Source organism: Jaculus jaculus, chromosome 13 (genome assembly GCF_020740685.1).
Source record: "Jaculus jaculus isolate mJacJac1 chromosome 13, mJacJac1.mat.Y.cur, whole genome shotgun sequence".
NCBI classification, from domain to species: domain Eukaryota; kingdom Metazoa; phylum Chordata; class Mammalia; order Rodentia; family Dipodidae; genus Jaculus; species Jaculus jaculus.
The window spans coordinates 31,521,657-31,534,069 of NC_059114.1; positions in this window are offsets into that span (position 1 = coordinate 31,521,657).

Below are 12,413 nucleotides of genomic sequence, written 5' to 3' on the forward strand. Positions count from 1 at the left end.
CAGTCCCTTTTCAAGCTCAAAGGCAGGCAGCTTAGGTGCATTACTGGGTGAGAATTCAGGCAACTTTGGTGCCCCTATCAGACTATAGGTAGGCGGCTTTGGCAAGAGTGAGCAAAAACCCAGGCTGCTTACAACTGCCCCAGGCTGCCTTGGATTTGCATTAAGCTAGATCCCAGGCTGCTCCACCCACCTACCTGCCCATACACTGACATGGGTAGACCACAGTGCAAAAGAAATAACACGAAAAATAAAATGGAAGAAAATCCAGACAGATCACCCAGTCCAACAAGGATCACAACAAACCAAAACATAGAAGAGTGTTTAGGATCAGAACATCAAGTGGAAGCAATGAACAATGCAACCCTGACCAAACTACTGCTAGATCTGACAGGAAAGCTACAAAGGATAGATAATCGTATGGATGCTACCATCACTAAGCTAGAGCAATATGATAAGACACTGGAAGGAATTCAAAGAGAGCTAAGAGAGTTGAGGGAGAATGAAAAAAAAGAGGACCTTAAAAATCAGCTGGCCACACTAAATGAAAACATAAAGAAATGCAAGGATGATTTCCAAGAATCAGCAAGAAAATCAGAAAATGAGACAAAAAGGGAGCTGGACAAAGCGATGGAAGTGATACATAGGAAAGTAGTAGAAAATGCAAACTTAATTGAACAAGTCCAAAACTCACTAGAGGCTCTCAAGAATAGAGTCAGCGAAGTGGAAGATAGAAATTCTGATCTGGAAGACAGGATAGAAGAAACAGTTCGAGAGTCCAAAAATTTCAGTAAGTTCAAAAGTTCCTGTGAACAGAACATGAGAGAATTGTGGGATACACTTAAACGTCCTAATATCAGAATCATTGGAATACCAGAAGGAGAAGAATTTCAGACCAAAGGCATGGAGAACTTATTTAACACAATAATTGAAGAAAACTTCCCCCGTCTCTTAAAAGAAAGGCCCATCAAGATTCAAGAAGCAAACAGAACTCCTAACCGACTAGACCAAAGGAGAAACTCCCCAAGGCATATTATCATTAAGACTCTAAACATTGACACCAAGGAAAAAATCCTAAAAGCAGCTAGGGAAAAACAGCACACCACTTTCAAAGGAAACCCCATCAGAATTACTTCAGACTTCTCAATGGAAACCCTGAAAGCTAGAAGGGCCTGGAATGATACTCTCCAAATGCTAAGAAACTATGGCTTTCAACCTAAACTACTCTACCCAGCAAAAGTCTCCCTTATAATAGATGGTGAAAGGAAAACTTTCCATGATAAAACTCAGCTTTACAATTATATGAACACAAAACCAAACCTACAGAAAGTACTCCAGGAAATTCTCCACAGAGAGGAAACAAATAACCAAACACAAATGCCTACAAGAAGAAGATCACAGCAATCAAACCCAGAGTAGATACAAAAAAAAAAAAAAAAAATTCCATGGAAATGCCAACACACCTCTACCACCACAAAATGACAGGGATCAAATGAAATCTCACAGTCATCACCCTAAACATTAATGGCCTTAATTCACCCATCAAGAGACACAGGCTAACAGGGTGGATCAAAAAAATAGACCCCTCAATCTGCTGCCTTCAAGAAACCCAACTTACCACTAAAGACAGAAACCTCCTCAGGGTGAAAGGGTGGAAAACAATATTCCAAGCAAATGGGAATAAGAAACAAGCAGGTGTAGCTATATTAATATCAGAAAAAGTTGACTTCAAACCAAAAACAATCAAAAAAGACAAAGAAGGCTACTTCCTACTTGTAAAGGGAACAATCCATCAAGAGGATATTACTATCATAAATCTGTATGCACCAAACACAGGGGCACCACAGTTCATAAAACAAAACCTACTTGACAATAAAACAGAAATAACCACCAACACCATCATAGCTGGGGACTTTAACACACCATTATCAGTAATAGACAGATCATCCAAACAGAAGCTCAACAGGGAAGTAAGAGAGCTCAACAAAACCATAGAGCACTTAGACCTAACAGACATCTACAGAACTTTCCACCCCAAATCCACAGACTACACATTCTTCTCAGCAGCCCATGGAACATTCTCTAAAATAGACCATATACTGGGTCACAAAGATAGCCTCCACATATTTAGGAAAATCGACATAATTCCCTGCATGATATCAGATCATAATGCTATATTCCTAGAAATCAACAACAAAAAAACCAACAAGAGCCCCAACGGCAACTGGAAACTGAATAGCACACTCTTAAACAATAAATGGATAGTGGATGAAATAAAAAATGAAATTGCAAAATTCCTGGAATTGAATGACAATGAGAACACATCATACCAAAACTTGTGGGACACAATGAAGGCAGTCCTCAGGGGAAAATTCATAGCACTCAATGCCTTCATAAAAAAGACAGAAAAATCCCAAATCAATAGCTTAACCATCCACCTAAAGGCATTGGAAAAACAAGAAAAATCCAACCCAAAGAGCTCCAGAAGGAAGGAAATAATTAAAATCAGAGCAGAAATTAATGAATTGGAAACCAAGGAAACAATTAAGGCAATTGACAAAACAAAGAGCTGGTTCTTTGAAAAAATAAACAAGATTGACAAACCTCTGGCCAATTTGATCAAGCAAAAAAAGGAGAGACTCCAAATTACAAAATTCAAAATGAAAAAGGAGAGATTACAACAGACATCAGTGAAATCGGCAGAATCATCAGGACTTATTTCAAAAACCTCTACTCCACAAAACTGGAAAATGTGGAGGAGATGGATAAATTCCTGGATGCATATCATCTACCAAAGCTAAACTCAGAGCAGATCAACCACCTCAATGAACCCATCACGCTCATAGAGATTGAAAAAGTAATAAAAAACCTCCCAAAAAAGAAGAGTCCAGGACCAGATGGATTCCCAGCCGAATTTTATCAAACCTTCATGGAAGAACTCAAACCAATCTTCCTAAAACTGTGCCACACAATTGAAGAACAGGGAAAACTACCCAACTCCTTCTATGAAGCTAGTATCACCCTAATCCCAAAACCAGGCAGAGACGCCACAAGAAAAGAAAACTATCGGCCTATTTCCCTAATGAACATAGACGCAAAGATCCTCAACAAAATTCTCGCAAACCGAATCCAACAACACATCAAAAGCATTATCTACCTTGACCAAGTGGGATTTATCCCAGGAACACAAGGGTGGTTCAACATACGAAAATCTGTCAATGTAATACACCACATAAACAAGCTTAAACATAAAAATCACATGATCATTTCGATAGATGCAGAGAAGGCCTTTGACAAGATACAACATCACTTCATGATCAAAACATTGGAGAGAATTGGCATGGCCGGTTCACATCTTAATATAGTAAAGGCAATATACAAAGCTCCAAAGGCCCAAATAATTCTTAATGGAGAGAGACTGGAGGAATTCCCATTGAGATCAGGAACAAGACAGGGATGTCCTCTCTCACCTCTGCTTTTCAATATAGTTCTGGAAGTCCTAGCTCAAGCAATAAGACAGGAGAAGGAAATAAAAGGGATACAATTTGGAAAGGAAGAAGTTAAGTTAGCTCTATTCGCTGATGACATGATTGTATATGTAAGTGACCCGAGAGACTCCATCCCAAAACTCCTGAAGGTGATTAACTCCTATAGCAAAGTAGCAGGATACAAAATCAACGCACAAAAATCGGAAGCATTTCTATATGCAAATGACAAAGACACAGAAAAAGAAATAAAGGACATAGTCCCATTTTCAATAGCAAAAAATAAAATAAAATACCTTGGAATAACGTTAACCAAGGAAGTAAAAGATCTTTACAACGAAAATATAAAAACTCTCAAAAAAGAAATTGAGGAGGACTTGAAACGATGGAAAGACCTCCCATGCTCCTGGATAGGCAGAATTAACATTGTGAAGATGACAATCCTACCAAAGGCAATATATAGATTTAACGCAATTCCAATTAAAATCCCTACAATGTTCTTCACAGACATAGAAAAAATGATCTCAAATTTCATATGGAAAGGCAGAAGGCCTCGCATATCCAAACATATCCTCAGCAAAAGAAATACCTCTGGTGGCATCACCATACCCGATATAAAGTTATACTACAAAGCCATAGTAATAAAAACAGCATGGTACTGGCATAAAAACAGGAGTATAGACCAATGGAATAGACTTGAGGACCCGGATTTTGGGCCAAGCAACTATAGCTACTTGATATTCGACAAAGGCCCAAACAATATAGACTGGAAAAAAGATAGCATCTTCAACAAATGGTGCTGGACAAACTGGATAACCACATGCAGGAAACTAAAACTTGATCCACACATTTCACCATGCACAACACTCAAATCCAAATGGATCAAAGACCTCAACATAAGACCAGAAACTCGAAAACTACTGGAAGAAAATTTAGGAAGTACTTTCCATGATATAGGAATGGGAAAAGACTTCCTGAATAAAACCCCAGTGGCTCAAGTTCTTAAACAGTCACTCAACCATTGGGATCATATGAAGCTGAAGAGTTTCTTTACAGATAAGCATATAATAAACAAAGCCAATAGAATACCCACAGAGTGGGAGAAAATATTTGCAGGTTATCCAACTGATAGAGGCCTTATCTCTAGAATTTACAAAGAACTCAAAAGTCTAAACAATAAGAAGACAAATACCCCACTCACAAAATGGGGCACAGAGTTAAACAGGCAATTCACAGAGGAAGAGATACAAATGGCAAACACACACCTAAGAAAATGTTCATCATCCCTAATCATCAGAGAAATGCAAATTAAAACAACTATGAGATTCCACCTTACCCCAGTAAGGATAGCCAACATCAAAAGGTCAAATGAAAATAAATGCTGGCGAGGATGTGGAGAAGCAGGGACACTCATTCACTGTTGGTGGGAATGCAGGATGGTACAACCACTTTGGAAAGCAATATGGAGACTCCTGAAAAAGCTGACTATAGAAATACCAACAGACCCAGTTATACCATTACTGGGCATGTACCCTAAAACCTTCAAACCAAAAGCCAGAGAGATTTGCTCAACCATGTTTGTAGCAGCTCAATTCGTAATAGCTAAAAGCTGGTATCAACCCAGATGTCCATCATTAGAAGAATGGATAACAAAGATGTGGTATATCTACACAATGGAATTCTATACAGCAGTAAGAAAAAACGACATAAAGAAATTTGAGGAAAAATGGTTGAACCTGGAACCGATCATTCTCAGTGAACTTACCCAATCACAGAAAAAAAATCGACACATAGTCTCACTCATCTGCAACACCTAACCTGAATTTGCCCAAGATGCCTTACATACCCAGCAAGTACCTCATGGACTAGACAATAAGATGGATGGGAGGGCGGGGAGGGAATCAAAGGGTGGAAAACAGTAATCCGGACCCAAACGGCAATGGTACCATAAAATTCTACTTCCTAAAAGACAGACCAAATGACTGAACCTTCACTAGTCCCTTACAGGAAACACCTGAACCACAAGACACTGGAGAGGGTAGGATCAAGACTGACCTAAATCTCCTACATCTTCCTTCCCTCCCTCTCCCCCTCTCCCCTCTATCTCTCTCCTCTCTAACTCTTGTATATTAGTTATCTTTTTCCTCAATTTCTTAGTGCACACTGACCTGTAACCCCCACTTCCAGCTTGGGCCTACAATCCACAATGAGCTTTTGATCAGAGAAACCTACAAGGTTTCCCAAAACAATGACAGACTTCTGTCAGAGTAATTGATGACCCACCAAAGGCCAGTGGTAAGACCCTATTGCTGAAGACTCCATACGCAGCTGACACGTAAAATGGAATGACATGCCTGGAAGCCAGGAGAGAGTCAGTCCCCAGACAGTCAGCGTGTCTAGTGCCAGAAGCCGCTACATAGGCGACTGGGGGAAGTGACCAAGATCTGTCCAAGCAACACATTGTTTAACTTAAGTAGCAACAATTAACCAGATGTGATACCCATACAAGTGCAATAGTGGTACACAGCCATGGTGAGGAATCAATTGCTCTTGATTTGGCTAACTGATCCACTCAGTGGTACTAGACCCTTAGCTGGAGCTGGGAAACAAGTCAGAACCATACCCAAACACAAGCCCACTCTACAATATCAAGCTACCATCAATCACGGGGTATAAGAGGGCCTACACCTATCAAACTGTCTATCAAAAAAGTAAGTGTTATCTCAATTTTCTGGGTGCTAACTCACTCTCCGTTGGAGAATCTGCTTCTCTTTTCCAGATAGATGCAGATCCTAAGAAGAGAGCTGCCCCAACATACCTCAGAAGGGGCCCAACTGAAACTAAGGACAACTGGTGAAATAAGCAAGGGTGATGTTTTCCTGTGAACTGGATACCAGCACAAAGGGGAAGGAGATCAATGCAGAGAAAAATCAACTCCTACCAAATCAGAGAGCCAGAGCCTCAGAGGCCCCCAACACCTCAGCACTGAAGCAGACCAAAAATGAACCCAACATGGCTCAGGGAAATCTTGCGGAAGAGGGGGCGGAAAGAATGTCAGAGTTACATGTTGGGTCATGATTTTCATACTAATAACTGGGGGCTAACTCCACAATGCACGACCCATTTTCAATAATAAGGAGGGTCTAATGGGAGGGGGTAGATCACAGATGAGCCTAAATAATGGTACCAAACTGCCTGTATTTACTGAAAAGAAAACTAATAAATTAAATTTAAAAAAAAAAAGAACCAAAAAAAAAAAGAGTTATTATTCAAAGGTGTGTATTTATTTTTTGCCATTTTTTTGTTTTTTAGTTCACCCAGTTTTACCTTTGCTCTCTTGTATTAACTAGTATTTGAGTATGTTCCCCCCCCCCCCAACCCCCAGGTTCCTTATATGTGTTTTTCTTTCTCTTCATCATGGAAGATACTTTCCAGTATTTTCTGTAGAGCTGGTTTTGTCTTCAAATATTTCTTTAGCCTGTTTTTGTTGTGCAATATCCTCATTTATCCATCTACTTAAATGGATAGTTTTGCATGATAAAGTAACCTTGGTGACAGTTGTTATCTTTCAGAACTTGGGATACATCATCCCAAGCCCTTCTGGCATTTAAAATTTGTGTTGAGTAATCTGCTGTGATATTTATGGGCTTGCCTTTGTATGTGACTAGCCTTTTCTCTAACTGTTTTCAATATATTTTCTTTGGTTTGAGTGTTCAGTAGTTTAATTATAATATGCTGAGGAGAGGTTTTTTTTCCAGGTTTTATCAGTTTTTTGTTCTAAAGCCTTCATGTACCTGCATTGACATTTCTTTCCCAATTTGGGGGAAGTTTTCTTCTATGATTTTGTTAAAAATGCCTACCATGCCTTTGGAGTAAGATTCTTCTCTTTCTGCTATAGCCTGAATTCTTAGGTTTTATCTTTTCATAGTGTCCTGAATGTCTTGAAATTTTCATTCCTTCCTTCCTATTAGTTTGTCTTTCTCTTTGTTGGACTATATTAGATCTGCCACCTGGTTTTCTAGCTTAGATATTCTGTCCTCTCCTTCATCCATTCTACTGGTGAGATTTTCTACAGAGTTTTTTATTTCATTAACTGTGTTCTTCATTGCTAGTAATTCTGACTGGTTTTTCTTTATTATTTCTATTTCCTTATTCATGTCTTGTATTGACCTCTTTATTTCATTACATTGGTTTCCTGTGTCATCTTTAATTCCTCTGACTCCCTATTTGATTTCTTTGAGCATATTTATAATCATTCTTTTGAAAACTTTCTCAGGCATTTCCTCTAATTTATTCTCACTTTATGTCATTTCTGATGGACTAATACTTTTTGGAGGATTTATATTGTCTTGATTTTTTTGTGTTTCTTTTATGTAGAGATTTTTACATCTTAGATTAATTTAATGCTTGGGTTTTCTAAATATCTGCAGTATTATTAGATGTATCAATCAATCTGATAATTATATATATTCAGGGTAGAAGCTTACAGTGCTAGGTGTGGCTCATAAGACTCTCAGAGCAACCACAAAAGTGAACCTATGTTTTGGGTTTGCCTGCTATGAGAGTATTTTAGTAGGCTAAATGGAACAAAATACAGGCAAATTCTAAAATTGAACTCAACAATATACACATTCAATGAAAAACATCACAGAATATTTATGCAAGAGTAGATATTATGACAAATAGGTCCTCTGACAAAGTCACAGTTCTTAAGGATGTGTATTGTCCCACATGCTTAATTCTGTCAACTGGGAGGCTGAGATTTCTGGTCTGTAGATAGTTCCAAAGTCATCTTGTGACTGAGTGAATCCTTCCCCAAGAATGACAAGAGACAAAAGCACTATAAAGCAGGAAGCAACAAATGAAAAGCCTAAAATATAGTTAAGATTGGCAAATCCAGCTGTCCATCCGATTTAACATATAATTTACCCTGACAATGGAAGGTGCAATTAGCATTTCCAATGCAAGCCTATATACTAGACTTTTTTGTGGGTACTGACCTGGCATAACCCCAGATACCTTTAGGGGTGGCTTTGGTCTCAGCTATGCTGCATGCCTGCCTGGGTACTTCTTTGCTGTGCTTTGGGCTCAGCTAGGCTGGTTGGGTCAGTGGCTCACTGCTCTGATTGCCTGTGTGGGGTTCTGTGTAAATGAGCTCAGCTCTCTGGTGCTTGCTGCTGCTTGTGCTGGCAGTGGGGCAGGGAGGCTGTGGATTGTGGCTTAAGTTCTCCCACTGATCCTCATGATCTTCTTCCTCATGAGCCACTCTGTTGGTCCCTGCTGTCCTCCTTTCATGTTTCTTGAGTTTTCAAGGAGGCCAGTATAAGTGGAAAATCCCCTAACCTGGCTTTTCCTGTGGCTCAGGCTGAACCTGGTGGCTGTGGCCACATGGAACTGGTGCCACTGCTGCTGGAGCCACTTCTGCCATCTTCTGTCAGCTTCTGTGGTCTGTAGACCCTCTGAATCTCTCCTACGTTGTTGCTGCAGTTGATAATTTCTTATACACCTCACTTTTTAGTAGAAGATTGTATTTTGCTTTTTTTTTTTTTTCTCTCTCTCTCCTAGGCTGCTTTGGTGTGGTTCCTCTGCTGCTATCTTTACCAGAAGTCCTGGCAATCATTTCCTTCAAACCACTACAAACTATATACCTGGAAACAATAGCCAAAGCATATACTGGTAGGGTCATACACTGGCAGGGTTGAGTATAGCTCACAACTGCTTAGAAAAAACTCTACCTGAAGTACATGGAAGACAGATTTCCACTCTCTGAGGATGTGCTGTACTACTAAGGTCCAAAGGGAGTGTTGACATTGTTAGATCTTGGGCTCTGGTTTAAGTCTCCAGTTTAATTTTTATAAGGAGTGAATTTTTGAACAAGCCAACATCTTGAATCATAGATTCCTCACTTCTGGTGTATACTCTAGAACTTTGCTCTAGAGCTTAGAAAATTAAATGAGATCAATGAGTTATTAGCAAACTTCATTTCATATAATGCTCAAGAATTTCTAGGGAATATTTGTGCTTCTGTTGTTTGGTTGCAACCATTATTTTCTCTAAAACTGTGAAAACATCACAGACCGTATAACATGGCCTGAGCTCTGGAGGGAATCCTGTCCCCAAGAGTGGATTGTGTCAGCTTGTATTATTCATGCCATTTACCCATATCATCAGAAAAAAGATCATCATTTTATGAGAAATGTACCTCCACTGGAACCCTTTGGGAAGACCTGATTAAAAAATTACTAAGAAATGACCTTACCTGTGGTAGTTTGAATCAGATGGCCCTTCAAATTCATGTGTTCTGAATGTTGGTCCCCAGCTGGTAGGAGGTGCAGACTTGCTAGAAGAGGTGTGTTGCTGGGGTAGACCATGTGTCTTAGGTCATAGAAACATTGATCTGTACATGAATTTCTAAGCCTGTGAGTTCCCAGAAAAGTACCACAATATTTCTAACATGCTCAACCAGCCTTTTCCTTAACTATGTGTGGATTCACTTGCAAGTGAGTGTGGGCTAAAAATAAGCTTGCTGATAAACCCCTACTAACCCCTGTGGGGAACTCATGCATGCATCTAAAACTGAGAGAAAATTGTAATTGTTAGCTGGAGTTACCAGGGACTATCACCTGGACAGAGATAAATACCACCAAAGGAACTGAGCTCCTGCTGAGATAGGTGCCTGAGGCATTCTCTCTTTTTCTTTTATTTTTCTTTCTTTCTTTCTTTTTTTAAATTAGTTTCGTATTGTGCAAGTACAGGCAGTTTGGTACCATTACTAGGCTCATCCATGACCTACCTCCCCCATTGGCCTCTCCTTGTTGAGGTATATGGGTCATGCATTGCGGAGTTAGTACACAGTTATTGGTATAATAAACATCTCTGTATATCATGACCCAACATGTGGCTCTGACATTCTTTCTGCCCCATCTTCCACAAAATTTCCCTGAGCCATGTTGGGTTCACTTTTGGTCTGCTTCAGTGATGAGGTGTTGGGGGCCTCTGGGGCTCTGGCTCTCTGATTTGGTAGGCGTTGATTTTTGTCTGTGTTGATCTCCTTCCCCATTGTGCTGGTATCTGGTTCATCAGGAAAACAGCACCCTTGCTTGTTTTGCCAATTTTCCTTAATTTCAGTCAGGGCCGTTTTGAGGTATGATGGAGTGGCTCTCTCCTTAGGATATGCATCTATCTGAAAAAGAGAAGCAGATTCTCCAACGAAGAGTAAGTTAGCACCAGGTCAAATGAGATAACCCTTACTTTGTTTATAGAGAGTTTAATAGGTGTAGGTCCTCTTGTGCCCCATGATTGATGGTAACTTGATATTGGAAAGTGGGCTTATGTTTGGATATGGTTCTGATTTGTCTCCCAGTTTCAGGTATGGGTCTTGTACCACTGAGGGCATCAGTTAGCCAAATCAAGAGCAGTTGGTTCCCTACATTGGCTGTGTGCCACTATGCACTTGTGTGGGCATCACAACAGGTTATTTGCTGCTACATAGGTTGGACCATGAGTTGCATGGACAGATATTGGTCATTTTCCCCATTCACCATGTAGCACCTTCTGGCACTAGAACACTGACTGTCTGGGGACTGACTCTCTCCTGGCTTCAAGCCATGCTGTTCCATTTTATGTGTCAGCTGCATATAGTGTCTTCAGCAATAGGGTCTTACAACTAACCTTTGGTGGGTCATCAAGTACTCTGACAGAAATCTGTCATACTTTTAGAAAAAACTGTAGGTTTCTCGGATCAAAAGCTCATTGTGGGTGATAGCCCCATGCTGGTACTGGGAGTTATATGTCAGTGCCCCTTAAGAAAATGAGGGTAAAAGGTAACTAATATCTAGGACTTAGAAAGGCGAGAAAGAGGGAGAGGAAGAGGGAGGGAGGGAAGATGTAGAGGATTTAGGTTAGACGTGATCCTATCCTCTTCAGTGTCTTGTGGTTCAGGTGTTTCCTGTAAGGACCTGGTGAAGGTTCAGCAACTTGGTCTACCTTTTAGGAAGTAGAATTTTATGGTAACCTTGCCGTTTGGGTCTAGATTAGTGTTTCCCACCCCTTCGATGCCATCCCCTCCCTCCCCATCCCTTCAAGTGTCTAGTCCATGAAATGCTTGCTGGGTATGTGGGGTAGATTCAGGTTAGGTGCTGTAGATGAGTGAGACTATGTGGCAATTTTTTTTCTGTGATTGGGTAAGTTCACTGAGAATGATCCATTCCAGGTTCAACTATTTTTCCTCAAATTTAATTTTGTCATTTTTTCTTACTGCTGTATAGAATTCCATTGTGTAGATATACCACATCTTAGTTATCCATTCTTCTAGTGATGGACATCTGGGTTGATTCTAGCTATTAGCTATTACGAATTGAGCTGTTACAAGCATGGTTGAGCAAATATCTCTGGCCTGTGGATTGAAGGTTTAAGGGTAGATGCCCAGTAAGGGAATAACTGGGTCTGTTGGTATCTCTATAGTCAGTTTTTTCAGGAATTACCATGTTGCTTTCCAAAGTGGTTGTACCATCCTATATTCCCACCAACGGTGGATGAGTGTTCCTGTTTCTCCACATCCTCACCAGCATTTATTTTTGTTTGATTTTTTGATGTTTGCTATTCTTATTGGGGTAAGGTGGAATCCCATCATTGTTTTAATTTGCATTTCCCTGATGACTAGGGATGAACAATTTCTTAAGTGTGTGTTTGCCATTTGTATTTCTTCCTCTGTGAACTGCCTGTTCAGCTCTTTGCCCCATTTTGTGAGTGGGTGTTTGACTTCTCACAGTTTAGATTTTTGAGTTCTTTATAGATTCTAGAGATTAGGACTCTATCAGTTGGATAACCCACAAGGATTTTCTCCCATTCTGTGGGTAATCTATTGGCTTTGCTTATTGTATGCTTGTCTGTTAAGAAACTCTTAAGTTTCATATGATCCCATTGGTTGAG